The 27,645-nt window shown below is 36.3% G+C and overlaps 1 protein-coding gene across 6 annotated transcripts in view; it reads left to right on the top strand.

Moving 5' to 3' along the window:
- The first annotated feature begins 3,451 nt into the window (after nt 1-3,451).
- Nucleotides 3,452-27,645, top strand: part of PALS1 (protein associated with LIN7 1, MAGUK p55 family member) — a 79,586-nt gene continuing 55,392 nt past the window's right edge. For 2 of the 6 annotated variants that reach the window (XM_081049731.1, XM_081049735.1), the window contains exons 1-2: nt 3,480-3,606; nt 26,331-26,416. The gene's annotated coding sequence lies outside the window, so the exon portion shown is untranslated. Of the gene's footprint in view, nt 3,607-4,126; nt 4,151-21,265; nt 21,344-25,341; nt 25,389-26,330; nt 26,417-27,645 lie in introns of those variants that run through there. The other 4 variants (XM_081049732.1, XM_081049733.1, XM_081049734.1 and 1 more) reach the window with 4 other exon arrangements.

A 27,645-nucleotide genomic window follows, 5' to 3' on the forward strand; every position in this document is an offset into this window, starting at 1 on the left:
AACTGACCCATCCCGGCGCTCAGCAGCAGCTCACTTCAAGGTGTCGTGTTCAATCTTAGTTGCAGGGGGCGCTGCCCACCATTGAATCGGTAACCTGAGAGCCCACTGGCCCATGTTAGCAGCCTTCGGAGTTAGGAGCATGGAGCTCTAACCGCCTGAGCCACCAGGCCAGCCCCAATAGCCCTTTTTAAGAGAACAAACTTAACTTCATTTCTCTTGGCATTCAGTCTTGGCCTTTCTTTCATTAGAAAATTTCCCAAGCTCCAAGTTTGCCTACCTCCTCTCTCCTAAATAAAAATTATCCTTGACCATATTTTATTTGTCTACACATCCCCAGCCTAGCAGAGGACCACCTAAGATGGGTCCAAATAAAAGTGTGATAAATGACTAACATCCTAAATATTGAATATGATATTCTGAAGTTATTTTGACTACTTGCTGTTCCCATAATAAGCACATGCTTTTCTCTGTGTACACCCCTCAGTCATTCAAACTGATAAAAAGTTTTATGTCTATCTTTCAAAGCCATGCATAATATCTTGGTTTTCCTTTTATTGTGGGTCTTTTCATAATAGTTTATTCTCTGTCCCTCTCCCTCTCCTTTCTCAATAGATAGTAAAGCTTCTCCTAGTATAAGACTTTACCTTTCTTTGAGTCCACAGAGCACCTTATTTTCATTTACTGTATTATATTTTAGTTATATGGACTTGTCTCATCCTGTCCTTTCCCCACCTTACTTAGTTCCTCCAGGATAGGGATGGCCACATGTTTCAGTTCCCTGCAGCATAGTACTAAGCACATAGGAAGTACTCAGTATATTATGTTTTGAATTAATGCGTGACTATATATTAACATTAATTGAGTTGAATGATACTGGCCTGTATGGATGGTTACTGATGCTAACCACAGTGGGACCTCCCATTCCACATGGCAACAATTGCATAATGTTTTAGCTTAGGGACCAAATCATTTCAGCGAGAGTTATGAAAGATTAAGAAGTGCTACAAAACATCAAAATAATAATAATAACTAAGCCCAATTAAATTAGAAAAGCTCATGGTTTGTTGATTTGCTTTTTGTCTTTTTGGTATTTAAAAAATTTAAATACTTAATAATTAATGTACCTACTAACTTGTTTCATAACTTCTCTTATATCTGAATCAGTCGGTATTCTTCTTTTAATTTACATTATTTCTGATCATCTGGTTCATATAATTATCAGCGATTAGGCTACCAATTCAGTTATGAAATCTTTGGCTTTCACTAGTACATAGAGATGATAAAACCAAAGAGATATAATAGCCTTAGTTAAGGATTTCACATATAATAGTAAGTGGTATACTCTTGAAAACTGAGATTTCAGACCTGTTGCAAATGGCTGAAACACAATATTAACATATTTCCCCCAAGCCTTTAATGAAATAACACATTGTATTACATACCAGTAAACATGTAACAGAGGCTACTGGCAGATGATGGGTTAAGCATATGCCAAGATGAGGAAGGAGGAAGCATATTTACTATGGTTACTCTCCACCCTACACTTGATTTTACAGTGTGGCTTTCACTACTTGCCCAAAATACTTAGTTACAAATTTACCAGGGTGACTCAGTTGGTGAACTGCTTTGTGACAAGAATGAACAACTCTTCTGACGGAGGGTTTTAAACTACAGATGACCTATTTCATTCTATTTTGGGATGCATATCATATTTTTTAAACTCCCTATGCTATCATGTTAGATTTCACATGAAGAGGCTACCAGAATCTTAAAACTAGAAAAAATAAAAACAAAAACGTAGTTAACCTGTTACAGATGAAAAAATTTAGGCCCCGGAGACCTGGGTCACACATCTAAATCACAGAACTAGTTAGCATCAAAGCTAAAACTCAAATCAAATCACTTTACATCCAGTTTCTATATCTTCCACTCTTCCACCTACCTTCATTTTTTGCATACAAGGCCAGTAATCTGAGTGATTTGGGGATTCTGAGAATGAGAATAAACTTCATCAGAGAATGAACTTTTTATTTGCTGTAGGGTCTGCCCTCTTTTAAAGTGAAAATACCTTTAGGAAATAAAAATAATGACTAGCATTTGTATAGCACTTTACAAAATAATTTCCACATGCTTTGAAATCAGCAGCTGCTATCTCAGATCTCAGATGACCACAGATAGTGATCTTTTTTATTAGGGTGCGGTCCTGTGACAGAGTCCAGGCAGCTGGAGAAGCAAGGCTCGGTAGCCAGAGGGTTCATTTAGGTAGGGGTGTGACGCAAAATTGCTTGGGATCAGGCAATTGGAATGTATGGGTCATGAGAGACACTTTTTTAAGAAGCCATTTCTTTGAACAGCTAGATCGGTGGTTCTTAACTGGAGGTGACTTTGCCCTCTACAGGACTCTTGGCAATGTCTAGTGACATTTTTGATGGTCATAAATGGGGGTAGTGGTGTTATTGGCATCTAGAAGGTACCACAGAGAGACCAGGGATGCTGTTAAACATCCTGCAATGCACAGGACGGCCCCCACAACAATGTGGTTCAAACGTCATCACCCTGAGGTCGAGACATCCTGAGCTAGAGAAAGAAAAACTCGTTGAGCAGCCAGAGGACGCTTCTTGAGTAATTATTGTATGCATTTTAGAGCTTAGGAAAGGTCACACATTAACCTTCTGCCCCCATTTTGGATACAGCCAACAGTTTCCAGGGAATTCCGGAGATTGTTTATGTGGATTTCCTTGCACTGGACGGGGGTTGGCCCAGGTAACTCTCCGTCCATTCACTCGAGTTTTGTGAAAGAGCTGTGGCCCCTGGTAGCCACTTTGTTTTCAGAACTCGGTCCTAGCTGGCTAGCTTTTTGGAGTCTTCTGCGAGAGCAGAGAATTCTTCTGTGGGACACGACACATGTTCAGGTGTTTAAATATGTCATGGTCCTTTCTAAAACAAGCGTTAGATTGTGTGATGTGTTTCGCAGGACTAGAGGAGTCGCCTCGCGGGCAACTGGAGTTTCTTCAGGAGTGGACAGTCATCCAGCGAGGTAAGAGTCAAGGACTGGAGAACGTCAGCCGGCTCCCGACCGCCTCCCCGGGAAACCTCGGACTCCACACAACCTCGCCAGCAGGCTCAAACACAAAGCAGCTCTCCAGTGCCTCTGAGCCCGGAGCAGGTCGCCTTTTATACCTCGAGGCGCGCAAGTGCGCGCGACCGGCCGCTCGGGAGCTGCAGAGCCGACCAATGAGTGAGCGCTCTGTCCCAGCCGGCTCGGGATTGGGAGAACCGCGCCAGCCTCTCTGCCTAGCAGCGGGCGGGGCGCGCGCAGGAGAGACTGGGATAGGCGCGCCCGCTGCGCCAGAGGCCCGGGGGCGCGTGCGCGGTCTCGCGGCGGCCGCGGGGGCCGGTCTCGCGCGGTCTCGAGGTGGAGTCGCTGGCGGCGGCGACGGCGGCGACTGGCGGTGGGGCAGGGGCGGGGACTAAGGATTGTGAGGTGGGGAATCGGGAGTTTCTGGATTCTTTATCCGGTATTTTAAGTGCTGCCGGGGAGCTGTCGTTTCTGCGGTGTTTAGGAACGGCCGCGGCGGGACGATCGGTGGCCGCTGTGGTGCAGAGGTAAGAGGCGGACCAGCGGCGGCTCGGCGTGGAGGTCTTAATCAACAGGTCTCCCGGAGCGCGGCGGGGGAGGGGCGGCCGGGCGTGCCCCCTCCCCCACACGCTGCGCGCGGGGCCCGGGCCAGACCCGAGGCTGCTGTGCGGGCTGCCCCAGGCAGCGGGAGCGGCCGCCGGCCGCGGGGGGTGTGAGCTTAACCTTTGTCCCCTGGAGGAACGCTGCCTGGGGGTGCGCACTCCCTCTGTCTCGGCGGGGGACCCACCTTGGCGGGGCTCCTGCCCGTCCGGGCCGAGCTGCAGGGGGCGCGGCAGGGTCTCGCCTGTCCTCCGTACCCTGGTCCCCGAGTTCGGGACTCCCAGGACTCCCTCCAGGCCAGGTCGGGAACATCGGCGGGGCGAACACTTTCCTTGAGAAGACGGAATGTAGTCAGCGTTCCTCTGCCTGACTCAGCGCCTGGTATTCAGCGGGCTGGTCGCGTTCTTGAAACAAATAAACAAACGGCTCTTACTTCCTTGTCACCACTTTTAATAAGAGAAGCCTCATCTCGTAAATAGTTTCTGATAATGTACTCTACATTTTCACGATGGACTTTGAAGCCAGTAAATTGTTGTAAGCTGCATTTCATGAAAGGCGCTTTGAACACTCTTTGGTGCAAATTATGTAACTTCCTAATAATAATAATAAGGCACCTTATGTTTAGTTGATTGACATACAGGAACGTGTAAGGAATTTAGGTTTCGGTCGAAAGGTTTTTGTTGGCAGTTGGCGCTAAACTTAAAATCTGATAGCTGGGGAGCTTTTTAGAAGTGGTATATAGTGTGTGTTTTGTCTCCGTACTTGTTCAGAATTGTAAGAATTTAGATTTGGAAAGCTTCTAGAACAAAAATTTTGAAATTTTTTACATTTCCTGACAATGTGAAAGGCGTTAATATTGCTAACTTTTAAAGTAATAATCATGTTTTAATGATCGTATTATGCTTTTGGATTATACCATAAATTAATAACCTATTAAATTCTGCAGTAGGAACAAATGACATGTTGGTTATTGGTCTCTTTGAAATATAGTCTCTTTGGTGGTAATGAAATTGTTAAATAAGCTGTTTTTGGGTTATGAACTAATATTTTTTACTAGATCCCCGTGGACATGGCTTATTATACGTCTTTAAAGGATCTTTATTGTAGCAGGCTGAAGCTATTAAATTGTAAGGTCTTTATAGCCAAAACAGGCAAAAATACGAAAAGCAATTCATCATTCTATCTTTGTTTTAAGAAAGCAAGTGAATGTTATGTACTTGAATAACTTTTGGCTAGACAGAGCTGGACTCGACAAGGGCCTCAATAATAGTAACTTGTTTTAGAAAGTTAAAATGGGACAGGAAATGTTTTACCTGAGGGTAACCCAAGTCAATAGAGTGGATTTAACTGTTTCTATGTTTTCTGAATTACGATCTTGATTAAAAAGCTCATCAAAGATATACCAAAAATTTGGTTCATTTTATTAATATGCTAAGATGTCCTATTTCTCTGATAGTTTCTGATTTCAGGGTTTCGGGGGGAAAATTTCTTGACATAGATGCTTTAGAATATAATTTTTAATTATATACTTACTGAATCATAGAATTGTTGAGTTAGAAATAATCTTAGTGGTTGTATAGTCTAACCTCTTCGTTTTCCAGGAAAAGAGTTAAGTAGTCCGTAGTATGACTGCTAGTTAAGTTGGCAGGGTTGGAACTAAAACGCTTGTCTCCAGATTCCAAGTATGGGTGCTCTTTTTCACTCTACACTGTTGTTAAATAAACCAGTAAGTTACCCCTCTCAAAATCATCTATATGTATAGCCAGCGGGGTTGATTCTTTCCTTTACTCATTTTTTTCCTTTCTTGTTTGAATAACCACTAGCCACAATTAATTCATTCCCCTGCTGGAGGGTTTTTTTCAGTTGTTTCAATATTTCAAAAAATACTCAATGACTATTCTATGCGTGTCTCCTTGAGCACATGTGTGAAGGTTTCCCTAGAATGTAAACTTACCTGTAAGTGGAATTGCTGGCCTATGGGTTGATGTGCATTTTCAATTTTACTAGCTGCAGCCAAATTATCCTCTAAAGTTGTAACAATTTACATTCCTGCCAACAGTAGCTGAGTCATTCTTGCCACACTTGGAATTGTCAGATTGGCATTATCAGATTTTAAAATCTCTGCCAATCTGATGAGTGAGAAATGATGTATTTGTGTTCTTTTTTCCAAAAAGACTTTATTTTTCATTTATGTGAAATGAAATTAACTCTTTTCGTTACACAGTTGTTTTGTCAAATGCATAAAGCTGCGCAGCTACCAAAACCAAGATACAGAACAGTTCCAGCACCACAATTCCCTTGAGCTGCTCTTTGTAGTCAGTCTTCTCTCTAGCCTTAACCCCTGGCAACTAATCTGTTGTCTTTCTCTGCAGGTTGTTTTTCTGGAATATCATATAATGAAATCACACAGTATTTAGCGTTTTGAGTCTGATTTCTTTCATTTAGCATAATACATTTGAGTGTTCATCCATATTGTTGAGTGTATCAGCAGTTCCTTCTGTTTTATTGCTGAATATAGTATTCCATTGTATGGATGTACCACAGTTTGTTTATTCATCCATCAATTGAAGGACATTTGGTTATTTTCAGTTTTTTTTAATTACTATGAAAAAAGCTGCTTTAAATCTTTGTGAACTTTTTTTGTGTGAACATGCCTTCTTTCTCTTGGGTAAGCACTTTGAAGTGGAATTGCTGGGTCATATGGTAAGTGTATGTTTAACTTTATTAAAACTCTGTGGTAGGCAGAATAATGGCCCACAGAAATGTCCTAATCCCTGGAACCTGTGAATAAATTAGATTACACGGCAAAGGTGAATTAAAGTTGCAGCCATCTGCAAAATAAGCTCTTGAAATCAGATAATGTGAGTTCTCCAACTTTATTCTTTTTCAAAATTGTTTTAGCTGTTATATTCCATATTAAGGTTGCTAATCAACCGACTTTAAAACACGGAGATTATCCTGGATTATGCAGGTGGATGCAGAGTATCACAAAGGTCCTTAAAAGGGAAAGAGAGAAGCAGTAGAGTGAGATAAAAAGATGTAACAGGAGCAGGGCCAGAGAGATGCAGGTTTTTTTTTTTGAGGATGGGGGAGGGGGGACTGGGGGGGACACATAAGCTAAGGAATGTGGTGGTTTGTAGAAGGTGGAAAAGTTAGGAAATGGATTAACCTTTAGAGCCCCCAGAAAAGAATGGAGCTCTGCCAACACCTTGATTTTAGCCCAGGAGTCCTGAGTCAGAATTTTAACTAACAGAAATGTAAAGTAATAAATATGTGTTGTTTTAAGCCACTGAGTTTGTGGTAATTTGTTACAGCAGCATAGGAAACTACAGAGGGTACAAAAAAAATGCATACAAGTGGACACTTTGGTCAACGTTGCTCAAGCAGTAGTTCGCCATCATCAGAAGTGTCTGGACACTGATGGTAACCACTTTGAGCACCTCTTGTAACTGCAGAAGTCAAACGTGACTTATATTCATCTTTTGTTATTGGTATATATTGAGTATTACAATTTCAATACAGTTTTCCTTTCTTAAAATGTGTATACATTTTTTTGGCACCCTCTGTATATGCTGTAAAGCTGTTTTCCAAAGAGGCTGAACCACTTTGTATTTCCATCAGCAGTGTGTGAGTATTCCGGTCACTTGACATCGTCATTAACACTTGGTATGGTAAATCTTTTTTAATGTTGGTCATACTAATAGGTATGTGACAGTATCTAATTGTGGTTTTATTTGCATTTTTCTCATGACTAATGATGTTTAGCATCTTTTCATGTGCTTATTTGCCATCTACTATATATATCTTCTTTGTTGAAATGTCCAAATCTTTTGCCCATTTTAAAATTGGATTCTTTTATTGTCGAGTTTAGAGATTTCTGTATAGTTCTTTGTCAGACATGTGATTTGCAGAGATTTTTCTCCCAGTTGTGGCTTGCCTTTTCCATTCTCTTAACAGTGTCTTTTGAAGTACAGAAGTTTGAAATTTTGATGAAGTCCAAAGTATCAGTATTTTCTTTTACAGATCTTACTTTTGGTATTGTATCTAGGAATTCTGTTAACTCAAAGTCACAAAGATTTTCTCCTATGTTTTCTTCTACACGTTTTATGATTTTATATTTTACATTTAGATTTATGTCCCATTATCAGTAAATTTTTATATGAAGAGAGACGTTTGGGTTGAGTTTCATTTGTTTTGTTGTTCCATGACTGTTTGTTGAAAAGACTACCCATTCTCCATTGAATTGCCTTTGTCTCTTTCTAAAACCATTTGACTACATTTGTGTGGGTCTATTTCTTGGCTCTTGTGTTCCATTGATCTATGTATCTATCTTTGGCCAATATCACAGTGTCTTGATTACTAGAGCTTTAAAATAAGTCTTGAAATCAGATTGTGTGAGTTTTCCAACTTTATTCTTTTTCAAAATTCTTTTACATATTTTAGTTCTTTTGCCTTTCCACATAAATTTTTGGATCAGCTTGCCGATATCCACAAAAAGTTCTGCTAGGATTTTGATTGGAACTGTGTTTAATATATAGTTCAATTTGGGGATAATTGATATCTTAACAAAATTGAGTTTTCCAATCTGTGAACATGGTGTTCTCTCCATTTATTTAAGTCTTTGATTTCTTTCATGAGTATTTTTGAATTTTCAACATATAGTTCCTGTAAATATTTTATTAGAGCTGTACCTAAGTATTTCAATTTTTTCATTCTCTTGTAAATGGTCATTAAAAAAAAAAACTTGTGTTTCTAATTAGTTATTGCCAAGATACAGAAATACAATTGATTTTTGTATATTGACTTTGTATCCTGAGTATATTATGAATTTGTGTTTGTGTGTCTATGTGTGTGTTTATGTGTGTGTGTGTGTATTCCTTGGATTTTCAAAGCAGTCATGTATCTGTGAATAGAGAAATGTTTGTATCTTTCTCGTCTGTATGGCTTTTATTTTTCTTGACTTATTGCACTGGCTAAGACGTCTAGTGAGATGTTGAATAGGCGTGGTGAAAGGGAACATCCTTGCCTTGTTCATAATTTTAAAGGGAAAGATTTCAATCTTTCATCTTTAAGATACGTTAGCTATAGGTCATTTTGTAGATTCTCTGAATCAGGTTAAGGAAGTTTCCTTCTGTTCTGAGGTTGCTGAGAAGTTTGTTGTTGTTGTTGTTGTTTAATCATAAATGGACATTGAATTTTGTCAAATGTGTCTATTTGTCAAATGTATCTATTGAGGTGATCATGTGGATTTTTTTCTTTATTCTGTTAGTATGGTGTTAACTGTGTAATTAGTGTACTAATTTTCAAATGTTGAACCAGCCTTGTATGTTTCTGAGAATAACTCCAGAGAGTTGTTTCAAACAAAAATCAAATTGAATTCTTTTTCTGTAACTAATATACATTAACATATATTCTTAAAAATGAAGGATATTGAATGTAAGATTTTGTGAACTAAACTATAAAGTCAGAGGAGTCAAGATATTCACTAACAATTATGTAAATTTTACATATTGGTAGACTTAAGTTTTCTTGAGTTATACTAGAGTTTATAGAATTATACTAGAGTTTGTAGACTGTACTTTACCACTAGAAAACTCTTGTTTAAAATTAATTACTAAATGAAGAAAGAGAATGTTATTTTTGTCACTGTAATCACACATTCTTCATTCTGGGTTAATTTAAGCAAGTTGTTTAAATGTATTTGGATCATAAAGTATATTTTGATTGAAGATAAAATAATATAATTGGATTTTTTGCTTGTAATAACAATAGTAGAGTTTTAAAAACACAACAACAAAAACAGGCTTCCTCACACCAGAAAATATGTAAATCCTTGAGTAATCAGATAAATGTTTGGCTTGATCAGAATAGAATCAATTCAGTGAATATATTACATCAAAGTGAAAAGATGAAATAAAGTACTTGTAAGAAAAAGCCACGCTCTGTTTTGCTATAATGAAAAGTGTGGGTGCGTTGTAAAAAGATGCATCTTCATTAAATACATTTAATAGTGTGAATTGTGAGGTTTTTCTTCCATCAATTTGGACGGCAGAAGACAGTTTAAGAGGAATAAGGGTTCAGTAACCTTATCAAGCTCTTTAATTATATCATTTTTATAAATTTGGGCTTATCATATGATTTAACCATTATAAAAATTCAAGCAGTTTGGCCTTTTGTCTCATATAATGTTAAAGTTCCTTCTTGTGCTAACAGTTGTCTGAAAGACCTTAAACATTGAAGTTTTGAGACCACTAAGGTTCTTGACGTTTTTGATCCTTTAAGGCAGGGGTTGGCAACTTTCAGTAAAGGGAGACATACTAAATATTTTAAGCTTTGTAGGCCATATCATTTTTGTTGCAGGTTTTCAACTTTGCTCTTACAGTGCAAAGTGCAAATGAATGTGACTATGTTCTAATAAAACTTTATTTATAAAAACAGGATGTGCTTGATTTGGCCTGTGGGTTTAGTTTGCCTACTTTTGCTTTAGGCAAAAAGTCAGCAGGAGAAACGAAAATAATTGTAGTAATGTAGTCAGCTGAGTTGGGAAGTTCTTCATGAGGTAATTCCCTGCCACACCTTTACTTTCCTTATCTATAATATGTGGCCACCTCCGAAGATGATTGAAAAGGTTAAAATAAGTTTTGGAAGACACTGAGCGAAATACTCTGACACATAGTAAATACTTAATAAGTATTTGCTTCCTCCCCCCCCCCTTGTTTTATGGCTGCACAATACTTTGTGACAATTTGACAGATGTGAAATAATTAAGGAGATTCATTCAAGTTTTTGACAGTTTTTAGTATACCTAATTAGTTATTCCGAATTTTAGAAATTATAACTGTTTATATTTAACGCTAAATTGTCCTTTGAACTATGCTTCTTTTGATAAAAGTTATTTAACTCCTTGGCTTCACAATAGTATCAGAAACTTGACATCAAAAAAACTGAAACTTCGTGTTGAAATATAGTATCACATTTTGAGGGTTTTACATTGTACCAGAAAATGTTTGATGTCACTTAAAATGTATTAGAATACTTTGATTTGACCTAACAACTAGGCTTTCTATATTTTGCTTGTTGCTTCAGGCGTGCTTTAAGACTTCATTCATTTAAAATAATCGACTGCTGTTTGTGAGTGCACTGAACTAGGCTGTGTGCTACTAGGATTTAGTTGCACATAAAGAGTGCCTATATTTAGGTACTGGTTTTTGTGTAATATTTGGGGTATAAGTGAAGCTTCAGAAAGTTATTTTTCTGCCTTTCTGAATTTTTGTCATAGAGGTGAATTCGAGATTTTTAACTCCCCTCCAAAAAATAAAAAAGTCTATACTCCTTCACAGGTCAGAGGCAGGGATAGGTGGTTATTGGAATAATCTTGCTCTGGTAGTTTAGTGTCAGGGCTAGGGTTGGATCTCAAGTACCAGATTCATAATTTTTTCGGTACTCTTCCCCTGCTCTTTCCCATAATTTTTTAGGTACTCTTTATTACCTGCCTCTGGCTTCTCAGAAATCTACTTTTCTTGTCCCATGCTGTCCGTTTTTTTCCCCTAAAGTTTAAACAGAAGCTGTTGCAAAGGGTTATCAAATTTTACTGATAAAATTTTGTATTATTTTCAAATACAGTTAGAACTTAGAATATAAGTGTATTATACTCAATGTGAAAAGAAAACTTGCTATTTTTAAGCAGATCTTAAAAATTCTACTTTACATTGGTTATATTATTTGTATGATATTTATGTGTAAGGAATTGGTTTTGCTTTGTTCTACAAGAAATTATCATTCACTTTAGCATAGTTTTGTCTGCCCCAGTTTTCCTAACTAGTTCACAGAGAAAATTATATATTGAATTGGGGGGTGATGTAGAGAAGTATTGGATGAAGTCACTGCCCTCAAAGGTCTGCCTTCGAAGTAAGAGTGGATGACAGTCCCATAGAGATTAGGCAGTATTAAGAGAGTTTATTAATTGAGCAGAAACACAGAATTGCTCAAATAATATACAAATAAAATTTAGGACTGTATTTATAACGTTATAGAATTGTAGCCGTTTATTTAAAAAAATAATATGCCACAATTTATTTAATACTGTTGGTGGATCTTTGAGTGGTTTCTGGTTTTGGGTTATTTTAAATAATGTTACCATGAACGTTCCTATACATTTATCATGGTGTGTGTGTACTTGTTTCTCTAGGGCTGCACTCTTCAGTATGGGAGCCACTAGCCACATAGAACTATTTAAATTAAGTAAAATTAACTAAAATTGGAAATTCAGTCCCTATTTGCTGTAGCCGTGTTTCAAGTGCTTGATAGCCATGTATTGACGGTGGCTATGTTACTGCACAATGTAGGTACAGAATATTTCCGTTATTGCAAAAGTTTCTATTGGACATCACTGCTCTAAAGTAAATAATGAGGAATGAAATTACTGGCTGACAGGATGTGGGCCTGGTCAACTTACTAAATAATGCCAAAGTCTCTTTTTTTATTATTAGTTTCAGGTGTACAAAACAATGTAATAGCCAAAGTGTTTTTCAGTGTGATTCATTTTATACTTCCAGCAGCAAACTGTTATTTCTTCAAATTGCCTCACATCGACAACTATACATTTCACTTTATCAATACTGGACATGCAAATTTAACTGTATATTAATAATCTTCTGTTGGTCTGATGGTCTTTCGAGTCCTTCCTCTGAAACACTGTTGTGCATATAGTGTTGGGATTCGTGGAAAATAGGTTATGAACCCCAGATCTACGTCTGTAACCCATGTAATTTATCTGAGTACTGTACAAGTAACCTGCAGATGGTTTTCAAAATAATGATTCACTTAAGAGTAATCAGTAGATACTTAAGAGTTTATGAAAGGAAATTTTATAGTTATTTGCAGGCATCTTAAAGGAATAGTGTTCCTTTCATATTTTACCCTTTTATACTTTACACCTATTCTTTTATTCTTAAATTTTATAGCAGCTCGTTTGGCTAAATCACAGTTCTTTGTGCTTTCCCCTAATTCCTACCCAGAACTCTATCCCTTGCTCCATCTCTTACTGTGTTATGCAGTCTGCTATATCCTTTGTATGTATTTCTAAATATTAACAACTACATTGCAAGGGTGTTGTTGTTTTATCAGTATTCTCCGTTTTACAAATGAGAAAATAGAGGTTCAAAGAGATTAAGTATTCTATCCAAAGTGACAAGACAAAGGAAAAGAGGTTTAGACTTTTAGAGGCTGTAAGCAAGGATTTGAATTCTATTTATTTGACTCCAAAGTCCTTGGAGTTTCCTACTTTGTATTTTAGCCTGCCTTAAGACTTACTTTGTTTAACACTATCTTTTTGGTAAGATTAAAGTATTTTTGAGAAAGCCGTGTTTGATTTAATGTTTAGGATGTACTTGAATTCAGATGAAGTACCTTCAATCTGTAAGCTCCTCAACGGTAAGGGCGATATCTTTTTACCTTAGTGTCTCACTGCTTCATGTGGTACATACGTGTAGTAGGTGCATATTGTCAATTTGTGCTTTTATCATTTGCTTGTTTACACTTTAGTCTTGCTTGTGAGCTTAATATCAGGCTTTTCTAACCTAGTACCCTTCTATAACCTGTTAGAATTTGAGATTTAAAACAATTCCATTTATCTTATGTCAGCCATAAATGTATTTAATGGTGGATTGAGGGGGGGGTGTATAACTTTAACATGTTCTTGATTAATTTTTTTCTATGATGATATAAATACAAACAGGAATTAGCTAATGGCTTTTTGTTGCTTTTCTCCAGGCCCTCCCTGACTGGCATTATAGTGCATGGACCTACAGTCTTTGCACCCATTAAGTACTAGGGCTATAGAAGTCAGACTCACTCCGAAATACCTTCTTGGCTTTTGTGTGAGTCTGAGCAAGTTAATTTATCAAAGACTGACTTCTTATCTGCAGAATGGAGATTGTGTTAGTGCCTGATTGAGAGGGCTATAGGGGAGGAGAAACCTTTTTCTCCATCCTCTTAAGTTTATTGTCTGGGGCCCTACAAATTAAACTGAAAAAAGACAGATTAACAAGAGAAACGTGTATGGAGGCCTTCATAGAAAAGAATTAAAGACCCAAAGAAGCAGTGAGATTGGGCAATAAATTGTGGGATAAAACAAAGTGACAAGACGAAGGAAAAGAGGTTTAGGATTTTAGGGGTTACTAAATTGTGGGAAGGTAAATATGTGGAGGAAACTAATGGAAGATAATGGTTATTTTGGTAAGGTTTGTTATCCAGGTGTAAGTCTGTGCCTTCTCTATTGGTAAGAGTCAACTCTCAAGGTTAAGAGTCCTCTTCCTTGTATAGGAATAAATGGAAATTTATGTTACTTTTACAAAGGGAAACTTATGCTTTACCTTTTAGCCAGGTAGTGGGAGGACAGTTTTTGTGTGTGTGCTTCTGCAGTTTCTTAATTGCCTTTATCTCAAAATAATCCTTATGTCAAAGTGTCGCATTTTGGGGTAACATATTCTGGTCCCCTTCAGAGCCTTATTTTGAGGATTGAGATGACGTATGAAGAATGGGTCAGAGTAATGCCTGGTACTCCAGAGATTAAGTACTCCAGAGATGTTAGATAAGAAGTGGGTAGAATACAAACCTAGTTGGTGACATTCACCTGGTATGGCAATAAACTGCATTATGTTTTAATAAATGTGTTTTGAATAGATGATGTGATTATCAATAATTTTATTAAGCAATTTTGCAGGAATTGTGTGAATTGGTTGTCATTAGACTGAGACAGTGATGAATGATTGTAATTGTGTGTTGAGGTAGTTTTTTTTATCTCTGAAATACTGCAAGTCAGTGGGGACAACAATTTTTGTTGCCCGACTTGAAAAATAGCTTACATGTGTAGTGCGATCCAGTTCTCAGCTTTGTCAGTTTCTCTTAGTGACTCTCAAGCATTGCTTTAGGGTGTTTTTCACTACGTTGTTTTTATTACACATTTTGAAATATTAGGTTGGTGCAAAAGTAATTGCAGTTTAAAAGGTTAAAAACAATTGCAAAACGTGCAGTTACTTTTGCACCAGCCTAACAGACTTAAAAAGTGACAATAGTTTGCAGAGTTGAGTTGTATTATGGTGATTTAAAACGTTATGTTCAGATAAAGCGTTTGTTTAGTTTTACTGATATTCATGTGCTTGTATTAATGTTGTGCTTATTTTTTTTCTCCTTTTGTGTAATGGCTGCATTTCAAATACTCTTTCCTATTTACAAGTTTTCTTAGAATTTTCTTACTCCTCAGGTAACTCCTAAGCATTTTGTGTAGTTGTAGTACAGCATTTATCAAATAGCTTTGCAGTTGTACAGGGGTTTTGTTCCTTTGCTTGTTTACTTAATTTCTATACTAGATTTTAAATTTCTTTGTCTTGCCAAGGACTACCCAAGTTTTTGTACCAAGTGAGTACTTACAATGTTGAGTGAAAGATAATTTAGTAGCCTTTTTAACTGTAGAATTTGCAGTACAGTAATCCCTTTTATCCACAGTTTCACTTTATGCAGTTTCAGTTACCTGTGGTCAACTGTGGTTTGAAAAAATTAAATGGAAAATTCCAGAAATAAACACTTCATAAGTTTTAAATTGTCCATCGTTCTGAGTAGCATGATTCAAGTTCCCACCCAGGACATGAATCTTTGTCCAGCCTATCCATGCTGTATATGCTACCTGCCTACTGGTCACTTAGTAGCCATTTCCGTTTTCAGATCAAATATTAGAGTGTCACAGGGTTTGTGTTCAGGTAACCCTTATTTTACTTAATAATGGTCCCAAAGTGCAAGAGTAGTGATGCTGGCAATTTGGATATTCCAAAGAGAAGCTATAAAGGCCTTCCTTTAAGTGAAAAGGTGAGTATAGTATAAGATATTTTGAGAGACCATATTCACATAATTTTTATTGCAGTTGTTAATAATTGTCATATTTTGTTATTAGTTATTGTTGTTAATCTCTTACTGTGCCTAATTAATAAACTTTGTCACAGGTATATATGTATAGGAAAAAAGCGTATCTATAAGGTTGGGTGCTATGTGTAGTTTCAGGCATCCATGAGGGTATTGGAACATATATACCCCACGGAACAGCAAGATCTACTTTTAAAGTAATCTTTAAAATTGACCTTTTGTACCCATTTCTTGTTGCATAATATGCCCCAGTATGTTTTTCTTCCTTCTAAGACTATCTGGTCAAAATCAGAACATGGCTCATACCCTCAAGTCAGCAATCCTGCAGCACTAAAAGTTCAGTGGCTTCTCAACTTGGTGATGCTTGTATCCTCCTCAGTCTTCTCAGCTTCTGCTCCTTTCCTATTCTGATGACACAGCCCTACTTCTGGTCCTGAACATACTCTCCTGTCACTTCTTTAGTCTGATTTATAGATAACAATAGATATGAATCTTTACTATTAATTTTGCTTAATAACTCTGAAATGGTTATTTGGTGTTTCTTCAGTGACAAGGCAAACTTATTCACTCTTTTTTTTTTATGGCCAGTTCTTGAATTGCATACCAATAAGCCATGTAGATAGAGGTAACCATCTACTAATTTACTGACCTTTGGAGCATATTTTTTTTCTCTAGTAAGCTGTAAATCACTTGAGGTCAAAAGTTGGATTCTCAAATGATGAACGTCTAAGTATTACCTTGTTTTGTACACCTGAAACTAATAAATAAATAAATTAATAAAAAAAAAAAAAAAACAAAAAAAACCATAATCTGAATGCAAACAAAAAAAAAAAAAAAAAGTTGGATTCTCTTATAGTACTGTTTTAGAGACCTGAAACTTGTGACAAGTAATTGACTAAAGAATTGACACCCAAGATTAAAGGGGATAGAAAAAATCTATATGGACTAGGCATAGAAATAGGCGTCTAGAAAGCAAAGCTACATGAGTTTGTAATTAGAATTCTTTGAGAGTTGTAATTGTGAGTTATTAACATGATGAAAGAACAGATGCAATCAAAATTATGACAAGGCTCCTCTGGAACTTCTACAGGAAGGGCTCAAAGCAGCAGTTTTGTTGCTAGATTGTAAAGTGTTGGTGATCCCTTTTGGAATTTTTCTTATACTTAATGCCCTTATTCCTTTAGTAAACTGATTTTCTTTCATTTTAAAATTAGAGATGTAATGTATTCATTTTTGTGTGGTAGAGGAAGTCCAGACTACTGAAGAGTCATCATTCTAATGATTGCTTAAGTGCTTTATTTAGAAATTCTTATTGTTGCACTGTTTATGAAATTGTTTAGGGCCTTAGGGATAATATTTTTGAATACTTAACTAAGGTTCTATCGCTCTTGAAAGGGCTTTGTTGCTGCTGCTAATTTTTACAGACTTTTAGAAGGTAGTTGTAATTTAAAGTTTCTATTTTTTTTCTTTCAAAACAGTAATAATATCTTTGTGTTTCCCCCAGATTATAAAAGTAACATCTTTTTTGGTCAATATTTTGTGAGATACCCAAACAATAAGGAAGTATAAGTAGAAAATAAAACCTAAAAGTTCTGTTATTCTTACTTTTCATATTAAATGAAAACAGTATTGTGTATATTCTTCCAGATTTTTTTAATAACTTTATAAACATAACTTTTATGTGCATTTGTAAAAATGGAATGGTATAAATACCATTCCAAAGCTTGCTTTATTTACTTGCCTTTTGTTTTGTCAGTTCACATAGAGCTCCATGCTCTACTAGCCATATAAATTGTCTTTTAGTAGCCATAAAAAGCTTGCTTTATTTACTTGCCTTTTGTTTTATGTCAGTTCACATAGAGCTCCAGGCTCTAGTAGCCATTTAAATAAACAGGTGAAATTTGTTTTAATAGTGTATTTTATTTATCACAATATGTAAAATATATTACTACATCCACATGTATTAGATACAAAAAATAATCAGATGTTTTGCATTGATTTTTTTCCATACCGAGTCTTTGAAATTCCATGTGTATTTTACACTCATGGCACATCTGAATTAGAATGATAAATTTTCATTGGAAATACTTGATCTGTATTTAGATTTTATTAAATTTACAGTTGAAAAAGTAGATTAACATACTTAAATTGTTCCAAACATACTTTATGGGATAAATTTCTAGAAAAGGAATTGATAGATCAAAGCTTTAAATTTTTGGTAGATATAAATCAGTATATGACATTGTACTGATTTTTAGAGTCAACGGTACATAATGTCTGTTTCCCGGTGCCACTTCTGGCACTGGACGTGATTGGTCGCTCACACAGACACACAAACGCCTTATATCAAAGTAAATATTTTTACATCTTTTTGCTACCTTTCCCCACCCCTACTCTAATTGGAAGAAGAAAAGGGGCACTCGCACTATATTTTCTTGGGGAGAACAACAAAAAGGCAGAGCCAGGAGTCATGAGAAGCTGGGAGGAGTTAAGGTTGGGGCCAAGGACGCTAACGAATGACTCAAATTGGACATGGTCTGCTCCAGTGCAAGCCCCGGTCTTATGAAACAGACTGCACTTTGAGGCCCATCTACGCCATTTGGCTGTGACATTGGACAGGTCTCTTGTCTTTGCTAAGTTACAAAATTGAAAAAGGAGATGATTGTGAGGGTTAATGAGAATCCATGCTGGGTGCTTACTAGTACCATGAATGAATGGTACATAGTAATCCCTTAGAAAACAGTAAATTAAGAGAAGAAAATGACAACAAAAACTTCTGAAAAGAGACACCGTCATGATATTTATTAGGTGTGCTTCAGGAAAGTTAATCTGGTCGTATTGTGTAAAATAATTGACAACTAGAGAGACCGAGGGTTGGTGACTATCAGGAAGTGCATAGAAAAACCCATGAAAAAGATAATGTGTACGGGATTTAAGGTAGTGGTATGAAAAGGGAGACATGGGGGTATATGTGAGATGTGGAGGGAGAATTGATGGGAATTGACATAGTTATTAACATATTTAAGGATATTACAGTTACAATTTTTCAATACTTGAATTTGACCCCAAGGTAATAGCTGATTATCTTATAGGATCTAGTCTATTATATTGTATTCATTTTTAAGGTATAAATTAATATTTTATTTAAATGTTTTTCAAGGTAGGACACGCAGCTCACTTTGGCAGCACATACCGAAACTGGAGCAATACAGAGTAGAGAGTAACAGTTTTTAAATGTTACCAGGAAACTGGAATGTTGGCAACTCAGATTTACTTTTCATATTAGGAGGAAAATTCACAGGCATTCTACTATTTCTACTATATCTGCTGCTTGGCTAACTGAGTAGTCAGAAATTTTGATTAATAGATACCATGCTACCACAATGTGGTGCTATAGTCAACTTGTAGTCTGTTAACATATATAACAGTGAGATTAATTATTGTATTAAAGTTCATTTTATGAAGCAGTAAGTTGAGAAAAGATGAATTTTATCATATTTTAATGGTAAAAGAATGATATTGACCCTTGAACAATGCAGGGGTTAGGGCACCAATCCCTCCCTTCTTCCCCTCCCCGGGCCGTCGAAAATGCTTGTGTAACTTTTGACTTCCCAGAAACTTAAATTGTCCCTAATACCTGCAGGGAATTGGTTCCAGGACCCCTGTGGATACCCAAATATTGTGATGCACGAGTCCCTTATCGAAAAAGCATAGATCCATAATACATACAGTTTGCCCTCTGCACCCACGGACACTACAAATCTAAAACAGTACAGGTATTTTTTGAAAACAATCTGCATATAAGTGAAACTGCTCAGTTCAAACCCTTGTTCAAGGGCCAACTGTAGTTATGTGATTTTTAAAAAGTGTGTAGTCAGCATGCTATCATTGTGTGGAGGTGTAAGTGACATAGCACTTAGTCCTCAGGGTTCATTGAGCTGTATTCTAGTTCTTGCCCTATTAACTTCTAGCTCTGTGACTTAACTTGCAGTGCCTACGTATCTCCTGGAAAATGGGGTATCTGACCTACTTACCTTTCCAGGCAACTGTGGAGTTCACATGAGATAATACTGAATTTACTGTAGAAACTGAAAAGCTTTACAAATGTAAGATATGAATATGTAAATTACCTACAAATTTCCATTTCTAGCCTGTCTTCTTTGCTTTCCCTGTCTAGCAATTAACAGCCTGCCAACATTCTCACTTTAAATACAATACTTCTAAAGTGGAATTTATCATCTTTCCAGTTCTCCCCATTCTCCTCCCCTACCTCCCAGGGAGAAAAACCTCATTCTCCGAATTTCCCTATTTTAAGGTCCTATAATTTCTCCCAGGTTCAATTGTCGTGCTCAATATTTTAGAATTATATTTGGCTCTTGATCTCTAAATCTTGTCAAATCATCCTTTGTAATAACCATTGTTTGAAATGATCCCTTTTCATTCCTTCTGCTACTTCCTTTATCTTTCCATGCATAAAGTATTAAAACATTGTCTCTCTTTGCTGCTCTACTTAAATTTCCCCTAGTCAACTCTGGTTACAGTATGGAGTAGATTTAACGTTCTAAAAAGCCATTTTTTTGTTGTTCTTTAAAAAAAAAAAAAAAAAAAAAAAACCTGAACCACATAGTCTCCCATTGCTTGCGAGAGAAAATTCAAACAATTTAGTTTAGCATTCAGAGTCAACTGTGGCTTTATCTTCTATCTCTTACATTGGCTCTGTTCCTTATCAGGACTGTTCTTGTTCTCCAGCTAGGCCATATATATTCTTGATTGGTACCAATATACTGAAAAGCCATATTGCAAGTAATTTTATCCCACATGTTTAAAAATCCAGTTCTAGTCAGTTTGAAATGTTATAAATTACCTTTTGTCCTAGTGCCTTTTTCAGAACTAACCCTTTGGATGCATTTAATCTTTTATTACTAAGTTGTTGAAGGTGATAATGGGGCAGTTCAAGTAACCAACCATTTGATATCTTTGATACTGTTTGGCTTTTAATCAATTCCTAGTACTATGAGTGTGCGGTCTTGAATATCTCCAAAGACCTTCAACTTTGTGTTTGATATAAGCAAATGGAGAATTTTCCCACTGAACTAAAAAACAAACAAAACACAATACTTTTCACTTCAGAGAATATTACATATAATACGTAGAGAGCTTAATTGTCTAGTTTTTAAAAATGGTGATCTCTTGTTCTCCCAACTCTTCTTTATATTGCAAGGTACTTCTATAACAAAAAAATATCCAGATTTGTAAAGGAAAACGGTGAATGATGATTCATTATCTAGTCCCATTTGTCCCTGGGAATACTTACAGCTAAAGCTAAATTTTAGGCATAAAAAAGCAAGAGAATGCTATTATGTATTTGGATTTGCAAATGTGTTTTTCATAGAATTTCATTATTTAAAAGAAACTATGGACAGTGAAGAAAAATCTTAGGAAGGTATCCTTCAAAACACTAAACTGAGAATTAATCATAATCAATTGAGGGTTTTCTTTCTCTTCTCTTAGTGTTGGATAAGACTCTGGTGAATAAAAATAATGGCAAGAATGAAGTGAAGAGCTTCTATTCTGAAGTCTTACAGACTTGGTACAAGTCTTGGCTCTGCCATTTCGATTTGTGACCTTGGGCAGCAACTTCACCTCTCCATACTTGTTTTCCACATCTATAAACTGAGGCTAACTTTGAGGAGTTGAAAGGATTGAATGAGATGACGTATATGAAATTCTTGGCTCTCAGCCTGGCAGGTAGTGCTGTTGCTTTTACTTCTAACCACTGTCTGCATTATTCAAACCGTTTAAATAGTCATTCTACTTGTGTCCTCTGTAAAATACGATGTAAGGATGTTGTAAGGATTATGTGATATAATGGATGTGATATATTGGATATGAGTATTATAACTGTTGAATTTTTATTTTGATGTGCTCTTACTTTGTTCCTTTAAACCTGTCTTCTCATTTGTCCTTGGGGATAACAGTACCACTTAAACATACAGGATTGTTTGAAGATTAACTATGGAAAGTACAGTAGCACAGTGTTCAGCATACAGGGTCAGTAAATAATATGACCATTAAATACGCTTTGTCTATACATTTTATGTCTTTCCTTGTTGGCGTCACTCTTAATGTATTTATCATTTTATATGCATGTTTTGTCCTCCGGCCATATTGTAAGCGTTTGATGGTGGGGAATGTATCATATGCTGGAATATATTACTAAAATTGGGTTTGCTTTCCCACTTAGGTTCCAGTGTACAGTATAAGACAATTTTATTTGGCAATAGCTTTTATTCCGTTTACTCTGTTGCTGTTCTGTTGGTGACCTTACCTTGTTGAATTTCTGGGTTTATTGATCTCTGCCACTACGTATGTGTATAACCATGGCAAGTGACTTAAATTTTCTGGACATTGCTTTGTCATTTGTAAAATAAGAGGAATTAATCAGATCAAAGTTTTATCATTTAAACATTTAAGTTAGCAGAACTGTTTTTTCCTTGAACCTTAAAAAGAAAGGTAAAAGTGAGCTTCTGCTCTTATCTTCCCACCCACTGCCAAGATTTGAAGTTCCCTCCTGAAGATTTTGAAAAATACTGGATTAGATGATATTTAAGGATCTTTCAGCCTCAATATCTTTTAGTTATTTATTAGGACAACAAGAGTACTTGAAAAAGAGTTGAAACACAATAAGCAAAAATACCATTAGGTGGTTAACAAGGAAGCTTGGCTATTTAAAGTTTTGTCTTGAATCTGTGAGAAACTTACTGAATATTATTTAATGAGTGAATGCCTCAATTTGGGGTTAGGTAATAATATTCCAGGGTTTGCTTTGTTTAACTCAGGGTGTCTCAACTTGGGCGTTATTGACATTTTAGACTTCCTTGTGGAAGGCTGTCCTGGCATGGTTAGCACCTTCCCTGGCCTCTGCTAAGGAGATGCCAGGAGCTCCGCTCAACCCAGTCCTGACTGTAAAAACATGTCCACACATTGCAGAAATTCTCCGGGCGGGGATGAGTGGAATGCAGACTCACCCTTGATTGAGAACCACTAGAATCCCAAAATGTTTAAGAAGATTCAAGGTGATATTTGTAAATAAATATTTGATTAGCTTTGGTAAATGGACACTGTAGGATACAGATGTTTAATATTATGAACCAGCGGTGTTTTTCCAGCTGTTTTTTCCATGTTGTCTTTTCTTGGTCTCAAGACAATTGTATGGCCTAGAAACATGGGGTTGAGAATAAGGATTTGTAAATTAAATCTTTTTATTGCAGATACGTTTTATATATATGCATTTTTGACAGGAATATTCAAAGCGGCTCTGTCTATGAAAGTATACAGCTGATACAGGTGTGTCTTCTAAGCTAATGGCATTGCCCTATTGATAGCCAATGGAATTGAGCATCAGGAATCATTCTATGTCTGTGGGGCACATTAGTTATGTGGCTTTAAGTTATAATGTATGTTATCCCTGTTTCCCTTTGAAATATTTACATATCTGATTTTTACTTTGAAGTTTTTTTCGATTAAGGAAATTTTGCATCCATTCTTTACAAATATATCTGGCATAGTATATTCTAAGTGCAGTTAGTTTTAAAGTTATGAAGATAGCAGTGGCTTCTTTGGAATTCAGTTATCCGGATGATAAATAAAGGTACTTCTCTCTGAAACCTAAACCATGAACCAGGTAGAATTTTAGAAATGCCCTTATTATAGGTCTTATCAGGATATTTCATTAAAGTGAACTCAGAACATTTGCACATGATCTTTTTCTTAATTTAAAGAACTTGATTTGTCTGTTGCATAAATTTGTTTAATAGTGTAAATTTGTTTTTTACATTGCTCTGTTGAGTTAAACAAGTTCAGATACTTCAAATATATATGATTTTTTAATTTAAAACGTTTTTACAGTTTTTTTAGTTCTCTACATTTTAAGGAATTGAAAAAACTAGTTTTTAAATTAAATTTTTGGTGAGTCTATATATTTTTGTTTAAATTGTTGTGAATAATAATTTCTGAGCTAAGACGTTGCATGACTAACCCAAATATGTTTGGTTTTGACTTGTGTTTACTTAATTTTAGATATAGCTAAGTACCTTCTCTGCAGATGGTGTGGTGTACCACTCATTGTTGGAAACTGAAATTTATGCACTGAGTTAAACATTTGTTGTGTGATGTCAGTATATGACTTGTTTATGGAACATACAAAGGTCTTTTTTAAAAATTGGTTTTGTTGAGATATAATTTACATGTAATAAGATGCAATTTTAAGTGCATAATTCAAATCAGCTCGGTAGGTATAACTTACATTAAAATTTACTAATTTTAAGTGTTTGATGTGATGAGTTTTAAACCAACTTTATTGTGGTATAATTTAAATTGCATAAAAATTCACGTTTTGTGGGTAGTTTGAGTTTTACTAAATTTATATCATCACGCAGATATCACTGAAATCTAGTTTCATTATACTTCCATCACCTAAGAAAATTCCCTTAATGTCCTTTTGTAGTCAGTTTCTGCTCCCACCCATAGCACTAGTTTTGCCTTTCCTAGAAATTTCATATAAATGGAATCATGCAATATTGTGTTTGGCATTATGTTTTTCAGGCTGTCCACATTGTTGCATATTATCAGTAGTTCATTCCTTTTTCATTATTGTATAGTATTCCATATTTATCACCTGCTGAAGAACATTTGGATTGTATCCACTTTTAAGTTATTATTATTAATAATTATTCTTTGAACATTCCATACAAATCTTCCTGACTTTTACAAATAAAAATGTGTTTTTATTTCTGTCATGTAGAATTACTGGGTTATATTATGTGTATGTTTAACTTTTTAAGAAACTGCCATGCTGACTACCATTTGACATTCTCACCAGTCTTATTTGAGAGTTTCGTTTCTCCACATCCTCTCCAATGCTTAGTATTGTCAGTCTTTTTCATTTTAGCCATTTTATTGTTTAGTATTTTTTTTTAAAGATTTTATTGGGGAAAGGGAACAGGACTTTATTGGGGAACAGTGTGTACTTCCAGGACTTTTTCCCAAGTCAAGTTGTTGTCCTTTCAATCTTAGTTGTGGAGGGTGCCATTCAGCTTCAAGTTCTTGTCCTTTCAGTCTTAGTTGTGGAGGGCGCAGCTCAGCTCCAGGTCCAGTTGCCCTTGCTAGTTGCAGAGGGCACAGCCCACCATCCCTTGCGGGACTCGAACCGGCAACCTTGTGGTTGAGAGGATGCGCTCCAACCAAGCCATTCGGGAGCTCAGCGGCAGCTCAGCTCAAGGTGCCGTGTTCAGTCTTAGTTGCAGGGGCGCTGCCCACCATCCCTTGCGGGACTCAAGGAGTTGAACTGGCAACCTTGTGGTTGAGGAGAGCCCACTGGCCCATGTGGGAATCGAACTCGCAGCCTTTGGAGTTAGGAGCACAGAGCTCCAACCGCCTGAGCCACTGGGCCGGCCCCAGTATTTTGTTTTTTTAACAGCTTTATTGAGATATAATTCACATACCATCCAATTCATCCATTTCATGATCTTGGAGGTAGTGGTATATATAATTAACAGTAGTAGGAAGAAGTTGAGGTACTTTGGGATACAGACAGTCCCCAACTAATGATGGTTCAACATATGACATTTCAACTTTACAATGGTGCAAAAGCAATATGCGTTTATTAGAAACTGTACTTCAAATTTTGAATTTTGATTTTATTCCCAGGCTAGAGATATATGCAGTACTATCCTTTCTTGTTGGTGGGCAGTGGCAGCGAGCCGCAGCTACAGTCAGCCACACAATCATAAGGGTAAACACCTGATATTCTATAGCATTAAATGCATTTTTGACTTGCTGCATTTTCAACTTTTGATGGGTTTGTCAGTATGTAATCCCATTGTAAGTCAAGGAGCATCTGCGTATTGAAATTGAGATTCCTGGTGACATCCCTATAGAAATGTACTTCCTGTTCCCTCAACCTGAAACCTTTTATTTCTGGATCTTTCCACAGCTCACTCATTTTTTTGTCCTTAAGGTCTCAAAAGTCAGCTCAAATATCAGCTCCTAACATAGGGCTTCCCTAACCATCTTGTCTAATGTTGCCCCTTCCAAACATCACTGCCTCTTTTAGTTTCCTGTTGTACTTTCTGTGTAGCCCTTTGTGTGAAGTCATCTTATTGAGTGTTTGCTTCGTATTATCTGTTACCCTATCTGGTGAATGGAGCTCCATCGGGGCAGGGTGCTCTTCTGTCTTGGTCTCCAGTGTAGCATCAGCATTTCCCCCTTTGAATGAACTGTGGTTCCTGTCTTACCAAATTCTTTTTGGATCTTTTTGAATCCTAAACTTTCATTGTGTTGGCATCATAAACTATTTATAATGTTTAAAATTGATCCAGAAATTGTAATTAAAATAAAGAAACCTGCATTTTTGTTTGAACCTTAGCCTAAAGTTCAAAAAGTATTATTAAAAATAATCTGCAAAAGGATCTAAATCCTTTTTGAAAAGCTTTTAAACCAGTTATGTTTACGTCTTTCTCATCACTGATTTTAGGTATTTTGTATTGATTTTAATTGATGTCTATTAGAAATTGGGGGTGTGTGCATTTTTACTACTTCATATACTAAGAAATCCTAGCCATCTGCAAAGAGAATTGTATATCATATTGAATTAACCATTCTCTCCTACTCCCTCCCTCTAAAAAACACTGCAGACTTTTACACTGGATTAATTGTCTCTTTTTCTGTTTTACAGAGTAAAAAAGTTAGCCTGAGTTCTGTGCAAAACCAGAGAAGAGAAACTAAGAGGATAGTAGACAAGGTCTTTCTAATTTGCATAATGTAAGTTCTTTTCACTATTCTTGGCCTGAATCTTATGTTAGCTGACAAAGCTGTTTCTATGGAAACAAATAGTCCAACTTCTTAGAATGTCAAAGGAATGCTGATCACTTAAAATGAGACTTCACAGCTGCTACTCAAAGGGCATTACTTGTGGGAGAAGGGAAGGAAGGATGAATTGAAAAAAAAATCTGGAGTTCTGGAAACTATTGTAGATCAACCATGTTTGTGCATATGAAGTGTAAGTTTTACATTTTCCTCTGTCTAAAAATTAGGATACTTATTATATAGGACATTGTCTTCCTGCTAACCTGTCATATCCCGCAGCTCTCACACAAATGATTCTGTTTCTTGATGTGGAGTTTTCAGTGGGCCTATATTCCTTAGGCTATTTCAGGTCCCCCAATCTCAATCATTTGTACTTATTGAAGCTTATTAACTTCCTTTAACCCCTTTTCCTAGAGCCAGTTCACATAAGCAAAGCCCTTTCTCCCCCACTGCTTTGAAGTTAGCTTTGAAACAGCTTTGGCCTGCCAACCTGAAAATTAATTTTCTTGCTTTGTGGACTACGTGTTAGTAGAGTTTTCATTGATTTGTTTTTTTGTTTTTATTTAGGTTTTTTTTTTTTTCCTACTAGTGAGAGGTATAAGCTGGACTCTAATGAGGATTTGAAATGTGAGCTTTTGAGGATTTTAAAAATAATTTATTTATAATAAGAGGATTGAGAAAAGAATATTCTTAGGGCCAGCAACTTGTAACTACTTTATCAGCAAAAGGTGGTCTTTTATTTACATACGGTTAAGGAGGTAATTCTCTAGTTCAGTTATTTACCAGTTTATGAATTGTTAGACAAATGTCTCTTTCTTTTTTGGAGAAGGGGAATATAATTCTTTTGGACTGGGACTCTCACTCTTTATTGATATGTATTGACTACATATATAAGCTAGAGTATTCGTGGTTTGCCTGTTTAAAAATTATAATGATTTTAATGCTAAAACCGTAGGACACAGCATAATGTTTCTGATTCTGGAAGGACTTTTGACTCTTTCATGGCCCTCATGAATTAACTTGTGAGCATTATAACATCTTGCAGAGTATTGTTTAACTTGTGAGCATTATAACATCTTTCAGAGTATTGTTAAGTGGTGTTATTTAGCCGAGGTGGTCTGGAAAAACTTGAAGGAATAGGGACTTATAGTAGATTTTGAACGTAGAAGAGGAAAGGAGGAGCA

The sequence above is a fragment of the Rhinolophus hipposideros genome (assembly GCF_964194185.1).
Source record: "Rhinolophus hipposideros genome assembly, chromosome: 5".
NCBI classification, from domain to species: domain Eukaryota; kingdom Metazoa; phylum Chordata; class Mammalia; order Chiroptera; family Rhinolophidae; genus Rhinolophus; species Rhinolophus hipposideros.